Source organism: Ambystoma mexicanum, chromosome 1p, assembly GCF_040938575.1.
Source record: "Ambystoma mexicanum isolate Mex_15411 chromosome 1p, UKY_AmexF1_1, whole genome shotgun sequence".
Lineage (NCBI taxonomy): Eukaryota > Metazoa > Chordata > Amphibia > Caudata > Ambystomatidae > Ambystoma > Ambystoma mexicanum.
Genome location: NC_090921.1, coordinates 13942208 through 13957772, shown reverse-complemented (window position 1 = coordinate 13957772; position 15565 = coordinate 13942208). Strand labels below are relative to the sequence as shown.

The window sequence follows — 15565 nt, the reverse complement described above, 5'->3', positions numbered from 1 at the left end:
AGCAGGAAAAGGCGCTGCAAAAAGGAGCAACTACCAAGGCAAAGAGATGTGCATTCATTAGGGCATCGTGTCGGCAGATTTGTGGCCCTGCCAAGCACGTGTTTATTGACAGGATCGTGAACGCATGTCCGTTTTCAGTGAACAGTGATTTATGCTTTACCCTTTTTTGGTGAAAACGCACACGAGTCAGATGTGTGCTTTCAGTCTGGGTGTTCAGAAAAGCAAGAATTCATAAACACATGCCATTCCCTGGCTCCCAATTGTCCTGTCTGTACACGTGGCATGAAGATAAAAAAGAAACAGCTATTGGCAGCGGTGGGATTCGAACCCACGCCTCCAAAGAGACTGGAGCCTAAATCCAGCGCCTTAGACCGCTCGTCCACGCTACCCTGCTGGTACTGAAACGAGAGCCTCTGAGACCTGTATTTTTTTAGGGATTGGCTGGTTTGGCCATTAATTCAAAATCAAAGCAAAGCATGAACTTGGATTGAATTCTAGCACTGGCTCTGCAAAGCCCGAACTGAACAATAAAGCACACTTGTCAGCCTGAAATTGAAATGTCACCTTTCGGGAGTGCTCTGTTCAACAGCAGTCTGGTAGCCTAGTGGTCAATGTCAGCACCCCTCCATCCAGCAGTCTTGAGTTCAATTCCCGGTGAGGGAGGTCAGATCTTTTCTAGGTTTTTTTTGGTTCTAAAAATGTTTGGGAAGCGAAGGTTCAGGAACATTGCCGGTAGGGAGAGTAAGCTCTTTAAAGGCATGCAATGAGATGTGTTTTTCTTTATTTCTGCATATTTCTGTAGCTAGCTGCATTCTTTCAGTCAACATCCCGCCCCATTTAGTGCTCACGTTTTTAAAGAAGTCCACCATTAGCCCGCAGTGTAAGCCTACCCGGGGCCTCCGCCGATGGTCCATGGTGTGTGGGATCCTTACTGGACCAACCCCAGCCGTAACGCAAATCTTAGCTTTGTCTCATTCGACCCCTAACTCGACCCAAGGAGCTACTGCAAACTCTTAGCCTAACACTAGCCCTAAATGAAAGACGCCTATTGTCCTCACATGTGGGATTTTGTTCTCGCTGCTAGTGCATACGAAACTTGGTTCCGACGTGTCCAGGAGTGGGAGAATTACCAGGGACCTTGCAATCTCGTGCCTGGGGGTTTCTAAGCTGGGCATAGGAGCTCCACTGGATGGAGCCAAGTGTCTTGAACTGAGTTTTTGTGATGCAGCAGGAAAAGGCGCTGCAAAAAGGAGCAACTACCAAGGCAAAGAGATGTGCATTCATTAGGGCATCGTGTCGGCAGATTTGTGGCCCTGCCAAGCACGTGTTTATTGACAGGATCGTGAACGCATGTCCGTTTTCAGTGAACAGTGATTTATGCTTTACCCTTTTTTGGTGAAAACGCACACGAGTCAGATGTGTGCTTTCAGTCTGGGTGTTCAGAAAAGCAAGAATTCATAAACACATGCCATTCCCTGGCTCCCAATTGTCCTGTCTGTACACGTGGCATGAAGATAAAAAAGAAACAGCTATTGGCAGCGGTGGGATTCGAACCCACGCCTCCAAAGAGACTGGAGCCTAAATCCAGCGCCTTAGACCGCTCGGCCACGCTACCCTGCTGGTACTGAAACGAGAGCCTCTGAGACCTGTATTTTTTTAGGGATTGGCTGGTTTGGCCATTAATTCAAAATCAAAGCAAAGCATGAACTTGGATTGAATTCTAGCACTGGCTGTGCAAAGCCCGAACTGAACAATAAAGCACACTTGTCAGCCTGAAATTGAAATGTCACCTTTCGGGAGTGCTCTGTTCGACAGCAGTCTGGTAGCCTAGTGGTCAATGTCAGCACCCCTCCATCCAGCAGTCTTGAGTTCAATTCCCGGTGAGGGAGGTCAGATCTTTTCTAGGTTTTTTTTGGTTCTAAAAATGTTTGGGAAGCGAAGGTTCAGGAACATTGCCGGTAGGGAGAGTAAGCTCTTTAAAGGCATGCAATGAGATGTGTTTTTCTTTATTTCTGCATATTTCTGTAGCTAGCTGCATTCTTTCAGTCAACATCCCGCCCCATTTAGTGCTCACGTTTTTAAAGAAGTCCACCATTAGCCCGCAGTGTAAGCCTACCCGGGGCCTCCGCCGATGGTCCATGGTGTGTGGGATCCTTACTGGACCAACCCCAGCCGTAACGCAAATCTTAGCTTTGTCTCATTCGACCCCTAACTCGACCCAAGGAGCTACTGCAAACTCTTAGCCTAACACTAGCCCTAAATGAAAGACGCCTATTGTCCTCACATGTGGGATTTTGTTCTCGCTGCTAGTGCATACGAAACTTGGTTCCGACGTGTCCAGGAGTGGGAGAATTACCAGGGACCTTGCAATCTCGTGCCTGGGGGTTTCTAAGCTGGGCATAGGAGCTCCACTGGATGGAGCCAAGTGTCTTGAACTGAGTTTTTGTGATGCAGCAGGAAAAGGCGCTGCAAAAAGGAGCAACTACCAAGGCAAAGAGATGTGCATTCATTAGGGCATCGTGTCGGCAGATTTGTGGCCCTGCCAAGCACGTGTTTATTGACAGGATCGTGAACGCATGTCCGTTTTCAGTGAACAGTGATTTATGCTTTACCCTTTTTTGGTGAAAACGCACACGAGTCAGATGTGTGCTTTCAGTCTGGGTGTTCAGAAAAGCAAGAATTCATAAACACATGCCATTCCCTGGCTCCCAATTGTCCTGTCTGTACACGTGGCATGAAGATAAAAAAGAAACAGCTATTGGCAGCGGTGGGATTCGAACCCACGCCTCCAAAGAGACTGGAGCCTAAATCCAGCGCCTTAGACCGCTCGGCCACGCTACCCTGCTGGTACTGAAACGAGAGCCTCTGAGACCTGTATTTTTTTAGGGATTGGCTGGTTTGGCCATTAATTCAAAATCAAAGCAAAGCATGAACTTGGATTGAATTCTAGCACTGGCTCTGCAAAGCCCGAACTGAACAATAAAGCACACTTGTCAGCCTGAAATTGAAATGTCACCTTTCGGGAGTGCTCTGTTCGACAGCAGTCTGGTAGCCTAGTGGTCAATGTCAGCACCCCTCCATCCAGCAGTCTTGAGTTCAATTCCCGGTGAGGGAGGTCAGATCTTTTCTAGGTTTTTTTTGGTTCTAAAAATGTTTGGGAAGCGAAGGTTCAGGAACATTGCCGGTAGGGAGAGTAAGCTCTTTAAAGGCATGCAATGAGATGTGTTTTTCTTTATTTCTGCATATTTCTGTAGCTAGCTGCATTCTTTCAGTCAACATCCCGCCCCATTTAGTGCTCACGTTTTTAAAGAAGTCCACCATTAGCCCGCAGTGTAAGCCTACCCGGGGCCTCCGCCGATGGTCCATGGTGTGTGGGATCCTTACTGGACCAACCCCAGCCGTAACGCAAATCTTAGCTTTGTCTCATTCGACCCCTAACTCGACCCAAGGAGCTACTGCAAACTCTTAGCCTAACACTAGCCCTAAATGAAAGACGCCTATTGTCCTCACATGTGGGATTTTGTTCTCGCTGCTAGTGCATACGAAACTTGGTTCCGACGTGTCCAGGAGTGGGAGAATTACCAGGGACCTTGCAATCTCGTGCCTGGGGGTTTCTAAGCTGGGCATAGGAGCTCCACTGGATGGAGCCAAGTGTCTTGAACTGAGTTTTTGTGATGCAGCAGGAAAAGGCGCTGCAAAAAGGAGCAACTACCAAGGCAAAGAGATGTGCATTCATTAGGGCATCGTGTCGGCAGATTTGTGGCCCTGCCAAGCACGTGTTTATTGACAGGATCGTGAACGCATGTCCGTTTTCAGTGAACAGTGATTTATGCTTTACCCTTTTTTGGTGAAAACGCACACGAGTCAGATGTGTGCTTTCAGTCTGGGTGTTCAGAAAAGCAAGAATTCATAAACACATGCCATTCCCTGGCTCCCAATTGTCCTGTCTGTACACGTGGCATGAAGATAAAAAAGAAACAGCTATTGGCAGCGGTGGGATTCGAACCCACGCCTCCAAAGAGACTGGAGCCTAAATCCAGCGCCTTAGACCGCTCGGCCACGCTACCCTGCTGGTACTGAAACGAGAGCCTCTGAGACCTGTATTTTTTTAGGGATTGGCTGGTTTGGCCATTAATTCAAAATCAAAGCAAAGCATGAACTTGGATTGAATTCTAGCACTGGCTGTGCAAAGCCCGAACTGAACAATAAAGCACACTTGTCAGCCTGAAATTGAAATGTCACCTTTCGGGAGTGCTCTGTTCGACAGCAGTCTGGTAGCCTAGTGGTCAATGTCAGCACCCCTCCATCCAGCAGTCTTGAGTTCAATTCCCGGTGAGGGAGGTCAGATCTTTTCTAGGTTTTTTTTGGTTCTAAAAATGTTTGGGAAGCGAAGGTTCAGGAACATTGCCGGTAGGGAGAGTAAGCTCTTTAAAGGCATGCAATGAGATGTGTTTTTCTTTATTTCTGCATATTTCTGTAGCTAGCTGCATTCTTTCAGTCAACATCCCGCCCCATTTAGTGCTCACGTTTTTAAAGAAGTCCACCATTAGCCCGCAGTGTAAGCCTACCCGGGGCCTCCGCCGATGGTCCATGGTGTGTGGGATCCTTACTGGACCAACCCCAGCCGTAACGCAAATCTTAGCTTTGTCTCATTCGACCCCTAACTCGACCCAAGGAGCTACTGCAAACTCTTAGCCTAACACTAGCCCTAAATGAAAGACGCCTATTGTCCTCACATGTGGGATTTTGTTCTCGCTGCTAGTGCATACGAAACTTGGTTCCGACGTGTCCAGGAGTGGGAGAATTACCAGGGACCTTGCAATCTCGTGCCTGGGGGTTTCTAAGCTGGGCATAGGAGCTCCACTGGATGGAGCCAAGTGTCTTGAACTGAGTTTTTGTGATGCAGCAGGAAAAGGCGCTGCAAAAAGGAGCAACTACCAAGGCAAAGAGATGTGCATTCATTAGGGCATCGTGTCGGCAGATTTGTGGCCCTGCCAAGCACGTGTTTATTGACAGGATCGTGAACGCATGTCCGTTTTCAGTGAACAGTGATTTATGCTTTACCCTTTTTTGGTGAAAACGCACACGAGTCAGATGTGTGCTTTCAGTCTGGGTGTTCAGAAAAGCAAGAATTCATAAACACATGCCATTCCCTGGCTCCCAATTGTCCTGTCTGTACACGTGGCATGAAGATAAAAAAGAAACAGCTATTGGCAGCGGTGGGATTCGAACCCACGCCTCCAAAGAGACTGGAGCCTAAATCCAGCGCCTTAGACCGCTCGGCCACGCTACCCTGCTGGTACTGAAACGAGAGCCTCTGAGACCTGTATTTTTTTAGGGATTGGCTGGTTTGGCCATTAATTCAAAATCAAAGCAAAGCATGAACTTGGATTGAATTCTAGCACTGGCTGTGCAAAGCCCGAACTGAACAATAAAGCACACTTGTCAGCCTGAAATTGAAATGTCACCTTTCGGGAGTGCTCTGTTCGACAGCAGTCTGGTAGCCTAGTGGTCAATGTCAGCACCCCTCCATCCAGCAGTCTTGAGTTCAATTCCCGGTGAGGGAGGTCAGATCTTTTCTAGGTTTTTTTTGGTTCTAAAAATGTTTGGGAAGCGAAGGTTCAGGAACATTGCCGGTAGGGAGAGTAAGCTCTTTAAAGGCATGCAATGAGATGTGTTTTTCTTTATTTCTGCATATTTCTGTAGCTAGCTGCATTCTTTCAGTCAACATCCCGCCCCATTTAGTGCTCACGTTTTTAAAGAAGTCCACCATTAGCCCGCAGTGTAAGCCTACCCGGGGCCTCCGCCGATGGTCCATGGTGTGTGGGATCCTTACTGGACCAACCCCAGCCGTAACGCAAATCTTAGCTTTGTCTCATTCGACCCCTAACTCGACCCAAGGAGCTACTGCAAACTCTTAGCCTAACACTAGCCCTAAATGAAAGACGCCTATTGTCCTCACATGTGGGATTTTGTTCTCGCTGCTAGTGCATACGAAACTTGGTTCCGACGTGTCCAGGAGTGGGAGAATTACCAGGGACCTTGCAATCTCGTGCCTGGGGGTTTCTAAGCTGGGCATAGGAGCTCCACTGGATGGAGCCAAGTGTCTTGAACTGAGTTTTTGTGATGCAGCAGGAAAAGGCGCTGCAAAAAGGAGCAACTACCAAGGCAAAGAGATGTGCATTCATTAGGGCATCGTGTCGGCAGATTTGTGGCCCTGCCAAGCACGTGTTTATTGACAGGATCGTGAACGCATGTCCGTTTTCAGTGAACAGTGATTTATGCTTTACCCTTTTTTGGTGAAAACGCACACGAGTCAGATGTGTGCTTTCAGTCTGGGTGTTCAGAAAAGCAAGAATTCATAAACACATGCCATTCCCTGGCTCCCAATTGTCCTGTCTGTACACGTGGCATGAAGATAAAAAAGAAACAGCTATTGGCAGCGGTGGGATTCGAACCCACGCCTCCAAAGAGACTGGAGCCTAAATCCAGCGCCTTAGACCGCTCGGCCACGCTACCCTGCTGGTACTGAAACGAGAGCCTCTGAGACCTGTATTTTTTTAGGGATTGGCTGGTTTGGCCATTAATTCAAAATCAAAGCAAAGCATGAACTTGGATTGAATTCTAGCACTGGCTGTGCAAAGCCCGAACTGAACAATAAAGCACACTTGTCAGCCTGAAATTGAAATGTCACCTTTCGGGAGTGCTCTGTTCAACAGCAGTCTGGTAGCCTAGTGGTCAATGTCAGCACCCCTCCATCCAGCAGTCTTGAGTTCAATTCCCGGTGAGGGAGGTCAGATCTTTTCTAGGTTTTTTTTGGTTCTAAAAATGTTTGGGAAGCGAAGGTTCAGGAACATTGCCGGTAGGGAGAGTAAGCTCTTTAAAGGCATGCAATGAGATGTGTTTTTCTTTATTTCTGCATATTTCTGTAGCTAGCTGCATTCTTTCAGTCAACATCCCGCCCCATTTAGTGCTCACGTTTTTAAAGAAGTCCACCATTAGCCCGCAGTGTAAGCCTACCCGGGGCCTCCGCCGATGGTCCATGGTGTGTGGGATCCTTACTGGACCAACCCCAGCCGTAACGCAAATCTTAGCTTTGTCTCATTCGACCCCTAACTCGACCCAAGGAGCTACTGCAAACTCTTAGCCTAACACTAGCCCTAAATGAAAGACGCCTATTGTCCTCACATGTGGGATTTTGTTCTCGCTGCTAGTGCATACGAAACTTGGTTCCGACGTGTCCAGGAGTGGGAGAATTACCAGGGACCTTGCAATCTCGTGCCTGGGGGTTTCTAAGCTGGGCATAGGAGCTCCACTGGATGGAGCCAAGTGTCTTGAACTGAGTTTTTGTGATGCAGCAGGAAAAGGCGCTGCAAAAAGGAGCAACTACCAAGGCAAAGAGATGTGCATTCATTAGGGCATCGTGTCGGCAGATTTGTGGCCCTGCCAAGCACGTGTTTATTGACAGGATCGTGAACGCATGTCCGTTTTCAGTGAACAGTGATTTATGCTTTACCCTTTTTTGGTGAAAACGCACACGAGTCAGATGTGTGCTTTCAGTCTGGGTGTTCAGAAAAGCAAGAATTCATAAACACATGCCATTCCCTGGCTCCCAATTGTCCTGTCTGTACACGTGGCATGAAGATAAAAAAGAAACAGCTATTGGCAGCGGTGGGATTCGAACCCACGCCTCCAAAGAGACTGGAGCCTAAATCCAGCGCCTTAGACCGCTCGGCCACGCTACCCTGCTGGTACTGAAACGAGAGCCTCTGAGACCTGTATTTTTTTAGGGATTGGCTGGTTTGGCCATTAATTCAAAATCAAAGCAAAGCATGAACTTGGATTGAATTCTAGCACTGGCTGTGCAAAGCCCGAACTGAACAATAAAGCACACTTGTCAGCCTGAAATTGAAATGTCACCTTTCGGGAGTGCTCTGTTCGACAGCAGTCTGGTAGCCTAGTGGTCAATGTCAGCACCCCTCCATCCAGCAGTCTTGAGTTCAATTCCCGGTGAGGGAGGTCAGATCTTTTCTAGGTTTTTTTTGGTTCTAAAAATGTTTGGGAAGCGAAGGTTCAGGAACATTGCCGGTAGGGAGAGTAAGCTCTTTAAAGGCATGCAATGAGATGTGTTTTTCTTTATTTCTGCATATTTCTGTAGCTAGCTGCATTCTTTCAGTCAACATCCCGCCCCATTTAGTGCTCACGTTTTTAAAGAAGTCCACCATTAGCCCGCAGTGTAAGCCTACCCGGGGCCTCCGCCGATGGTCCATGGTGTGTGGGATCCTTACTGGACCAACCCCAGCCGTAACGCAAATCTTAGCTTTGTCTCATTCGACCCCTAACTCGACCCAAGGAGCTACTGCAAACTCTTAGCCTAACACTAGCCCTAAATGAAAGACGCCTATTGTCCTCACATGTGGGATTTTGTTCTCGCTGCTAGTGCATACGAAACTTGGTTCCGACGTGTCCAGGAGTGGGAGAATTACCAGGGACCTTGCAATCTCGTGCCTGGGGGTTTCTAAGCTGGGCATAGGAGCTCCACTGGATGGAGCCAAGTGTCTTGAACTGAGTTTTTGTGATGCAGCAGGAAAAGGCGCTGCAAAAAGGAGCAACTACCAAGGCAAAGAGATGTGCATTCATTAGGGCATCGTGTCGGCAGATTTGTGGCCCTGCCAAGCACGTGTTTATTGACAGGATCGTGAACGCATGTCCGTTTTCAGTGAACAGTGATTTATGCTTTACCCTTTTTTGGTGAAAACGCACACGAGTCAGATGTGTGCTTTCAGTCTGGGTGTTCAGAAAAGCAAGAATTCATAAACACATGCCATTCCCTGGCTCCCAATTGTCCTGTCTGTACACGTGGCATGAAGATAAAAAAGAAACAGCTATTGGCAGCGGTGGGATTCGAACCCACGCCTCCAAAGAGACTGGAGCCTAAATCCAGCGCCTTAGACCGCTCGGCCACGCTACCCTGCTGGTACTGAAACGAGAGCCTCTGAGACCTGTATTTTTTTAGGGATTGGCTGGTTTGGCCATTAATTCAAAATCAAAGCAAAGCATGAACTTGGATTGAATTCTAGCACTGGCTGTGCAAAGCCCGAACTGAACAATAAAGCACACTTGTCAGCCTGAAATTGAAATGTCACCTTTCGGGAGTGCTCTGTTCAACAGCAGTCTGGTAGCCTAGTGGTCAATGTCAGCACCCCTCCATCCAGCAGTCTTGAGTTCAATTCCCGGTGAGGGAGGTCAGATCTTTTCTAGGTTTTTTTTGGTTCTAAAAATGTTTGGGAAGCGAAGGTTCAGGAACATTGCCGGTAGGGAGAGTAAGCTCTTTAAAGGCATGCAATGAGATGTGTTTTTCTTTATTTCTGCATATTTCTGTAGCTAGCTGCATTCTTTCAGTCAACATCCCGCCCCATTTAGTGCTCACGTTTTTAAAGAAGTCCACCATTAGCCCGCAGTGTAAGCCTACCCGGGGCCTCCGCCGATGGTCCATGGTGTGTGGGATCCTTACTGGACCAACCCCAGCCGTAACGCAAATCTTAGCTTTGTCTCATTCGACCCCTAACTCGACCCAAGGAGCTACTGCAAACTCTTAGCCTAACACTAGCCCTAAATGAAAGACGCCTATTGTCCTCACATGTGGGATTTTGTTCTCGCTGCTAGTGCATACGAAACTTGGTTCCGACGTGTCCAGGAGTGGGAGAATTACCAGGGACCTTGCAATCTCGTGCCTGGGGGTTTCTAAGCTGGGCATAGGAGCTCCACTGGATGGAGCCAAGTGTCTTGAACTGAGTTTTTGTGATGCAGCAGGAAAAGGCGCTGCAAAAAGGAGCAACTACCAAGGCAAAGAGATGTGCATTCATTAGGGCATCGTGTCGGCAGATTTGTGGCCCTGCCAAGCACGTGTTTATTGACAGGATCGTGAACGCATGTCCGTTTTCAGTGAACAGTGATTTATGCTTTACCCTTTTTTGGTGAAAACGCACACGAGTCAGATGTGTGCTTTCAGTCTGGGTGTTCAGAAAAGCAAGAATTCATAAACACATGCCATTCCCTGGCTCCCAATTGTCCTGTCTGTACACGTGGCATGAAGATAAAAAAGAAACAGCTATTGGCAGCGGTGGGATTCGAACCCACGCCTCCAAAGAGACTGGAGCCTAAATCCAGCGCCTTAGACCGCTCGGCCACGCTACCCTGCTGGTACTGAAACGAGAGCCTCTGAGACCTGTATTTTTTTAGGGATTGGCTGGTTTGGCCATTAATTCAAAATCAAAGCAAAGCATGAACTTGGATTGAATTCTAGCACTGGCTGTGCAAAGCCCGAACTGAACAATAAAGCACACTTGTCAGCCTGAAATTGAAATGTCACCTTTCGGGAGTGCTCTGTTCGACAGCAGTCTGGTAGCCTAGTGGTCAATGTCAGCACCCCTCCATCCAGCAGTCTTGAGTTCAATTCCCGGTGAGGGAGGTCAGATCTTTTCTAGGTTTTTTTTGGTTCTAAAAATGTTTGGGAAGCGAAGGTTCAGGAACATTGCCGGTAGGGAGAGTAAGCTCTTTAAAGGCATGCAATGAGATGTGTTTTTCTTTATTTCTGCATATTTCTGTAGCTAGCTGCATTCTTTCAGTCAACATCCCGCCCCATTTAGTGCTCACGTTTTTAAAGAAGTCCACCATTAGCCCGCAGTGTAAGCCTACCCGGGGCCTCCGCCGATGGTCCATGGTGTGTGGGATCCTTACTGGACCAACCCCAGCCGTAACGCAAATCTTAGCTTTGTCTCATTCGACCCCTAACTCGACCCAAGGAGCTACTGCAAACTCTTAGCCTAACACTAGCCCTAAATGAAAGACGCCTATTGTCCTCACATGTGGGATTTTGTTCTCGCTGCTAGTGCATACGAAACTTGGTTCCGACGTGTCCAGGAGTGGGAGAATTACCAGGGACCTTGCAATCTCGTGCCTGGGGGTTTCTAAGCTGGGCATAGGAGCTCCACTGGATGGAGCCAAGTGTCTTGAACTGAGTTTTTGTGATGCAGCAGGAAAAGGCGCTGCAAAAAGGAGCAACTACCAAGGCAAAGAGATGTGCATTCATTAGGGCATCGTGTCGGCAGATTTGTGGCCCTGCCAAGCACGTGTTTATTGACAGGATCGTGAACGCATGTCCGTTTTCAGTGAACAGTGATTTATGCTTTACCCTTTTTTGGTGAAAACGCACACGAGTCAGATGTGTGCTTTCAGTCTGGGTGTTCAGAAAAGCAAGAATTCATAAACACATGCCATTCCCTGGCTCCCAATTGTCCTGTCTGTACACGTGGCATGAAGATAAAAAAGAAACAGCTATTGGCAGCGGTGGGATTCGAACCCACGCCTCCAAAGAGACTGGAGCCTAAATCCAGCGCCTTAGACCGCTCGGCCACGCTACCCTGCTGGTACTGAAACGAGAGCCTCTGAGACCTGTATTTTTTTAGGGATTGGCTGGTTTGGCCATTAATTCAAAATCAAAGCAAAGCATGAACTTGGATTGAATTCTAGCACTGGCTGTGCAAAGCCCGAACTGAACAATAAAGCACACTTGTCAGCCTGAAATTGAAATGTCACCTTTCGGGAGTGCTCTGTTCAACAGCAGTCTGGTAGCCTAGTGGTCAATGTCAGCACCCCTCCATCCAGCAGTCTTGAGTTCAATTCCCGGTGAGGGAGGTCAGATCTTTTCTAGGTTTTTTTTGGTTCTAAAAATGTTTGGGAAGCGAAGGTTCAGGAACATTGCCGGTAGGGAGAGTAAGCTCTTTAAAGGCATGCAATGAGATGTGTTTTTCTTTATTTCTGCATATTTCTGTAGCTAGCTGCATTCTTTCAGTCAACATCCCGCCCCATTTAGTGCTCACGTTTTTAAAGAAGTCCACCATTAGCCCGCAGTGTAAGCCTACCCGGGGCCTCCGCCGATGGTCCATGGTGTGTGGGATCCTTACTGGACCAACCCCAGCCGTAACGCAAATCTTAGCTTTGTCTCATTCGACCCCTAACTCGACCCAAGGAGCTACTGCAAACTCTTAGCCTAACACTAGCCCTAAATGAAAGACGCCTATTGTCCTCACATGTGGGATTTTGTTCTCGCTGCTAGTGCATACGAAACTTGGTTCCGACGTGTCCAGGAGTGGGAGAATTACCAGGGACCTTGCAATCTCGTGCCTGGGGGTTTCTAAGCTGGGCATAGGAGCTCCACTGGATGGAGCCAAGTGTCTTGAACTGAGTTTTTGTGATGCAGCAGGAAAAGGCGCTGCAAAAAGGAGCAACTACCAAGGCAAAGAGATGTGCATTCATTAGGGCATCGTGTCGGCAGATTTGTGGCCCTGCCAAGCACGTGTTTATTGACAGGATCGTGAACGCATGTCCGTTTTCAGTGAACAGTGATTTATGCTTTACCCTTTTTTGGTGAAAACGCACACGAGTCAGATGTGTGCTTTCAGTCTGGGTGTTCAGAAAAGCAAGAATTCATAAACACATGCCATTCCCTGGCTCCCAATTGTCCTGTCTGTACACGTGGCATGAAGATAAAAAAGAAACAGCTATTGGCAGCGGTGGGATTCGAACCCACGCCTCCAAAGAGACTGGAGCCTAAATCCAGCGCCTTAGACCGCTCGGCCACGCTACCCTGCTGGTACTGAAACGAGAGCCTCTGAGACCTGTATTTTTTTAGGGATTGGCTGGTTTGGCCATTAATTCAAAATCAAAGCAAAGCATGAACTTGGATTGAATTCTAGCACTGGCTGTGCAAAGCCCGAACTGAACAATAAAGCACACTTGTCAGCCTGAAATTGAAATGTCACCTTTCGGGAGTGCTCTGTTCGACAGCAGTCTGGTAGCCTAGTGGTCAATGTCAGCACCCCTCCATCCAGCAGTCTTGAGTTCAATTCCCGGTGAGGGAGGTCAGATCTTTTCTAGGTTTTTTTTGGTTCTAAAAATGTTTGGGAAGCGAAGGTTCAGGAACATTGCCGGTAGGGAGAGTAAGCTCTTTAAAGGCATGCAATGAGATGTGTTTTTCTTTATTTCTGCATATTTCTGTAGCTAGCTGCATTCTTTCAGTCAACATCCCGCCCCATTTAGTGCTCACGTTTTTAAAGAAGTCCACCATTAGCCCGCAGTGTAAGCCTACCCGGGGCCTCCGCCGATGGTCCATGGTGTGTGGGATCCTTACTGGACCAACCCCAGCCGTAACGCAAATCTTAGCTTTGTCTCATTCGACCCCTAACTCGACCCAAGGAGCTACTGCAAACTCTTAGCCTAACACTAGCCCTAAATGAAAGACGCCTATTGTCCTCACATGTGGGATTTTGTTCTCGCTGCTAGTGCATACGAAACTTGGTTCCGACGTGTCCAGGAGTGGGAGAATTACCAGGGACCTTGCAATCTCGTGCCTGGGGGTTTCTAAGCTGGGCATAGGAGCTCCACTGGATGGAGCCAAGTGTCTTGAACTGAGTTTTTGTGATGCAGCAGGAAAAGGCGCTGCAAAAAGGAGCAACTACCAAGGCAAAGAGATGTGCATTCATTAGGGCATCGTGTCGGCAGATTTGTGGCCCTGCCAAGCACGTGTTTATTGACAGGATCGTGAACGCATGTCCGTTTTCAGTGAACAGTGATTTATGCTTTACCCTTTTTTGGTGAAAACGCACACGAGTCAGATGTGTGCTTTCAGTCTGGGTGTTCAGAAAAGCAAGAATTCATAAACACATGCCATTCCCTGGCTCCCAATTGTCCTGTCTGTACACGTGGCATGAAGATAAAAAAGAAACAGCTATTGGCAGCGGTGGGATTCGAACCCACGCCTCCAAAGAGACTGGAGCCTAAATCCAGCGCCTTAGACCGCTCGGCCACGCTACCCTGCTGGTACTGAAACGAGAGCCTCTGAGACCTGTATTTTTTTAGGGATTGGCTGGTTTGGCCATTAATTCAAAATCAAAGCAAAGCATGAACTTGGATTGAATTCTAGCACTGGCTGTGCAAAGCCCGAACTGAACAATAAAGCACACTTGTCAGCCTGAAATTGAAATGTCACCTTTCGGGAGTGCTCTGTTCGACAGCAGTCTGGTAGCCTAGTGGTCAATGTCAGCACCCCTCCATCCAGCAGTCTTGAGTTCAATTCCCGGTGAGGGAGGTCAGATCTTTTCTAGGTTTTTTTTGGTTCTAAAAATGTTTGGGAAGCGAAGGTTCAGGAACATTGCCGGTAGGGAGAGTAAGCTCTTTAAAGGCATGCAATGAGATGTGTTTTTCTTTATTTCTGCATATTTCTGTAGCTAGCTGCATTCTTTCAGTCAACATCCCGCCCCATTTAGTGCTCACGTTTTTAAAGAAGTCCACCATTAGCCCGCAGTGTAAGCCTACCCGGGGCCTCCGCCGATGGTCCATGGTGTGTGGGATCCTTACTGGACCAACCCCAGCCGTAACGCAAATCTTAGCTTTGTCTCATTCGACCCCTAACTCGACCCAAGGAGCTACTGCAAACTCTTAGCCTAACACTAGCCCTAAATGAAAGACGCCTATTGTCCTCACATGTGGGATTTTGTTCTCGCTGCTAGTGCATACGAAACTTGGTTCCGACGTGTCCAGGAGTGGGAGAATTACCAGGGACCTTGCAATCTCGTGCCTGGGGGTTTCTAAGCTGGGCATAGGAGCTCCACTGGATGGAGCCAAGTGTCTTGAACTGAGTTTTTGTGATGCAGCAGGAAAAGGCGCTGCAAAAAGGAGCAACTACCAAGGCAAAGAGATGTGCATTCATTAGGGCATCGTGTCGGCAGATTTGTGGCCCTGCCAAGCACGTGTTTATTGACAGGATCGTGAACGCATGTCCGTTTTCAGTGAACAGTGATTTATGCTTTACCCTTTTTTGGTGAAAACGCACACGAGTCAGATGTGTGCTTTCAGTCTGGGTGTTCAGAAAAGCAAGAATTCATAAACACATGCCATTCCCTGGCTCCCAATTGTCCTGTCTGTACACGTGGCATGAAGATAAAAAAGAAACAGCTATTGGCAGCGGTGGGATTCGAACCCACGCCTCCAAAGAGACTGGAGCCTAAATCCAGCGCCTTAGACCGCTCGGCCACGCTACCCTGCTGGTACTGAAACGAGAGCCTCTGAGACCTGTATTTTTTTAGGGATTGGCTGGTTTGGCCATTAATTCAAAATCAAAGCAAAGCATGAACTTGGATTGAATTCTAGCACTGGCTGTGCAAAGCCCGAACTGAACAATAAAGCACACTTGTCAGCCTGAAATTGAAATGTCACCTTTCGGGAGTGCTCTGTTCAACAGCAGTCTGGTAGCCTAGTGGTCAATGTCAGCACCCCTCCATCCAGCAGTCTTGAGTTCAATTCCCGGTGAGGGAGGTCAGATCTTTTCTAGGTTTTTTTTGGTTCTAAAAATGTTTGGGAAGCGAAGGTTCAGGAACATTGCCGGTAGGGAGAGTAAGCTCTTTAAAGGCATGCAATGAGATGTGTTTTTCTTTATTTCTGCATATTTCTGTAGCTAGCTGCATTCTTTCAGTCAACATCCCGCCCCATTTAGTGCTCACGTTTT

General features: G+C 47.9%; 13 non-coding genes across 13 annotated transcripts; all 13 read right to left on the bottom strand.

Moving 5' to 3' along the window:
- Positions 1-307: 307 nt before the first annotated feature.
- Positions 308-389, bottom strand: TRNAL-UAG (transfer RNA leucine (anticodon UAG)). Its single transcript has one exon. It is a non-coding gene; the product is annotated as a tRNA-Leu (tRNA).
- A 1144-nt stretch (positions 390-1533) lies between these two features.
- Positions 1534-1615, bottom strand: TRNAL-UAG (transfer RNA leucine (anticodon UAG)). Its single transcript has one exon. It is a non-coding gene; the product is annotated as a tRNA-Leu (tRNA).
- A 1144-nt stretch (positions 1616-2759) lies between these two features.
- On the bottom strand, positions 2760-2841 carry TRNAL-UAG (transfer RNA leucine (anticodon UAG)). Its single transcript has one exon. It is a non-coding gene; the product is annotated as a tRNA-Leu (tRNA).
- A 1144-nt stretch (positions 2842-3985) lies between these two features.
- TRNAL-UAG (transfer RNA leucine (anticodon UAG)) lies at positions 3986-4067 on the bottom strand. The gene has a single exon. It is a non-coding gene; the product is annotated as a tRNA-Leu (tRNA).
- Positions 4068-5211: 1144 nt separating this feature from the next.
- On the bottom strand, positions 5212-5293 carry TRNAL-UAG (transfer RNA leucine (anticodon UAG)). The gene has a single exon. It is a non-coding gene; the product is annotated as a tRNA-Leu (tRNA).
- A 1144-nt stretch (positions 5294-6437) lies between these two features.
- TRNAL-UAG (transfer RNA leucine (anticodon UAG)) lies at positions 6438-6519 on the bottom strand. The gene has a single exon. It is a non-coding gene; the product is annotated as a tRNA-Leu (tRNA).
- Positions 6520-7663: 1144 nt separating this feature from the next.
- On the bottom strand, positions 7664-7745 carry TRNAL-UAG (transfer RNA leucine (anticodon UAG)). The gene has a single exon. It is a non-coding gene; the product is annotated as a tRNA-Leu (tRNA).
- A 1144-nt stretch (positions 7746-8889) lies between these two features.
- Positions 8890-8971, bottom strand: TRNAL-UAG (transfer RNA leucine (anticodon UAG)). The gene has a single exon. It is a non-coding gene; the product is annotated as a tRNA-Leu (tRNA).
- A 1144-nt stretch (positions 8972-10115) lies between these two features.
- Positions 10116-10197, bottom strand: TRNAL-UAG (transfer RNA leucine (anticodon UAG)). Its single transcript has one exon. It is a non-coding gene; the product is annotated as a tRNA-Leu (tRNA).
- Positions 10198-11341: 1144 nt separating this feature from the next.
- Positions 11342-11423, bottom strand: TRNAL-UAG (transfer RNA leucine (anticodon UAG)). The gene has a single exon. It is a non-coding gene; the product is annotated as a tRNA-Leu (tRNA).
- Positions 11424-12567: 1144 nt separating this feature from the next.
- On the bottom strand, positions 12568-12649 carry TRNAL-UAG (transfer RNA leucine (anticodon UAG)). The gene has a single exon. It is a non-coding gene; the product is annotated as a tRNA-Leu (tRNA).
- Positions 12650-13793: 1144 nt separating this feature from the next.
- TRNAL-UAG (transfer RNA leucine (anticodon UAG)) lies at positions 13794-13875 on the bottom strand. Its single transcript has one exon. It is a non-coding gene; the product is annotated as a tRNA-Leu (tRNA).
- Positions 13876-15019: 1144 nt separating this feature from the next.
- TRNAL-UAG (transfer RNA leucine (anticodon UAG)) lies at positions 15020-15101 on the bottom strand. Its single transcript has one exon. It is a non-coding gene; the product is annotated as a tRNA-Leu (tRNA).
- Between the last annotated feature and the right edge of the window lie 464 nt (positions 15102-15565).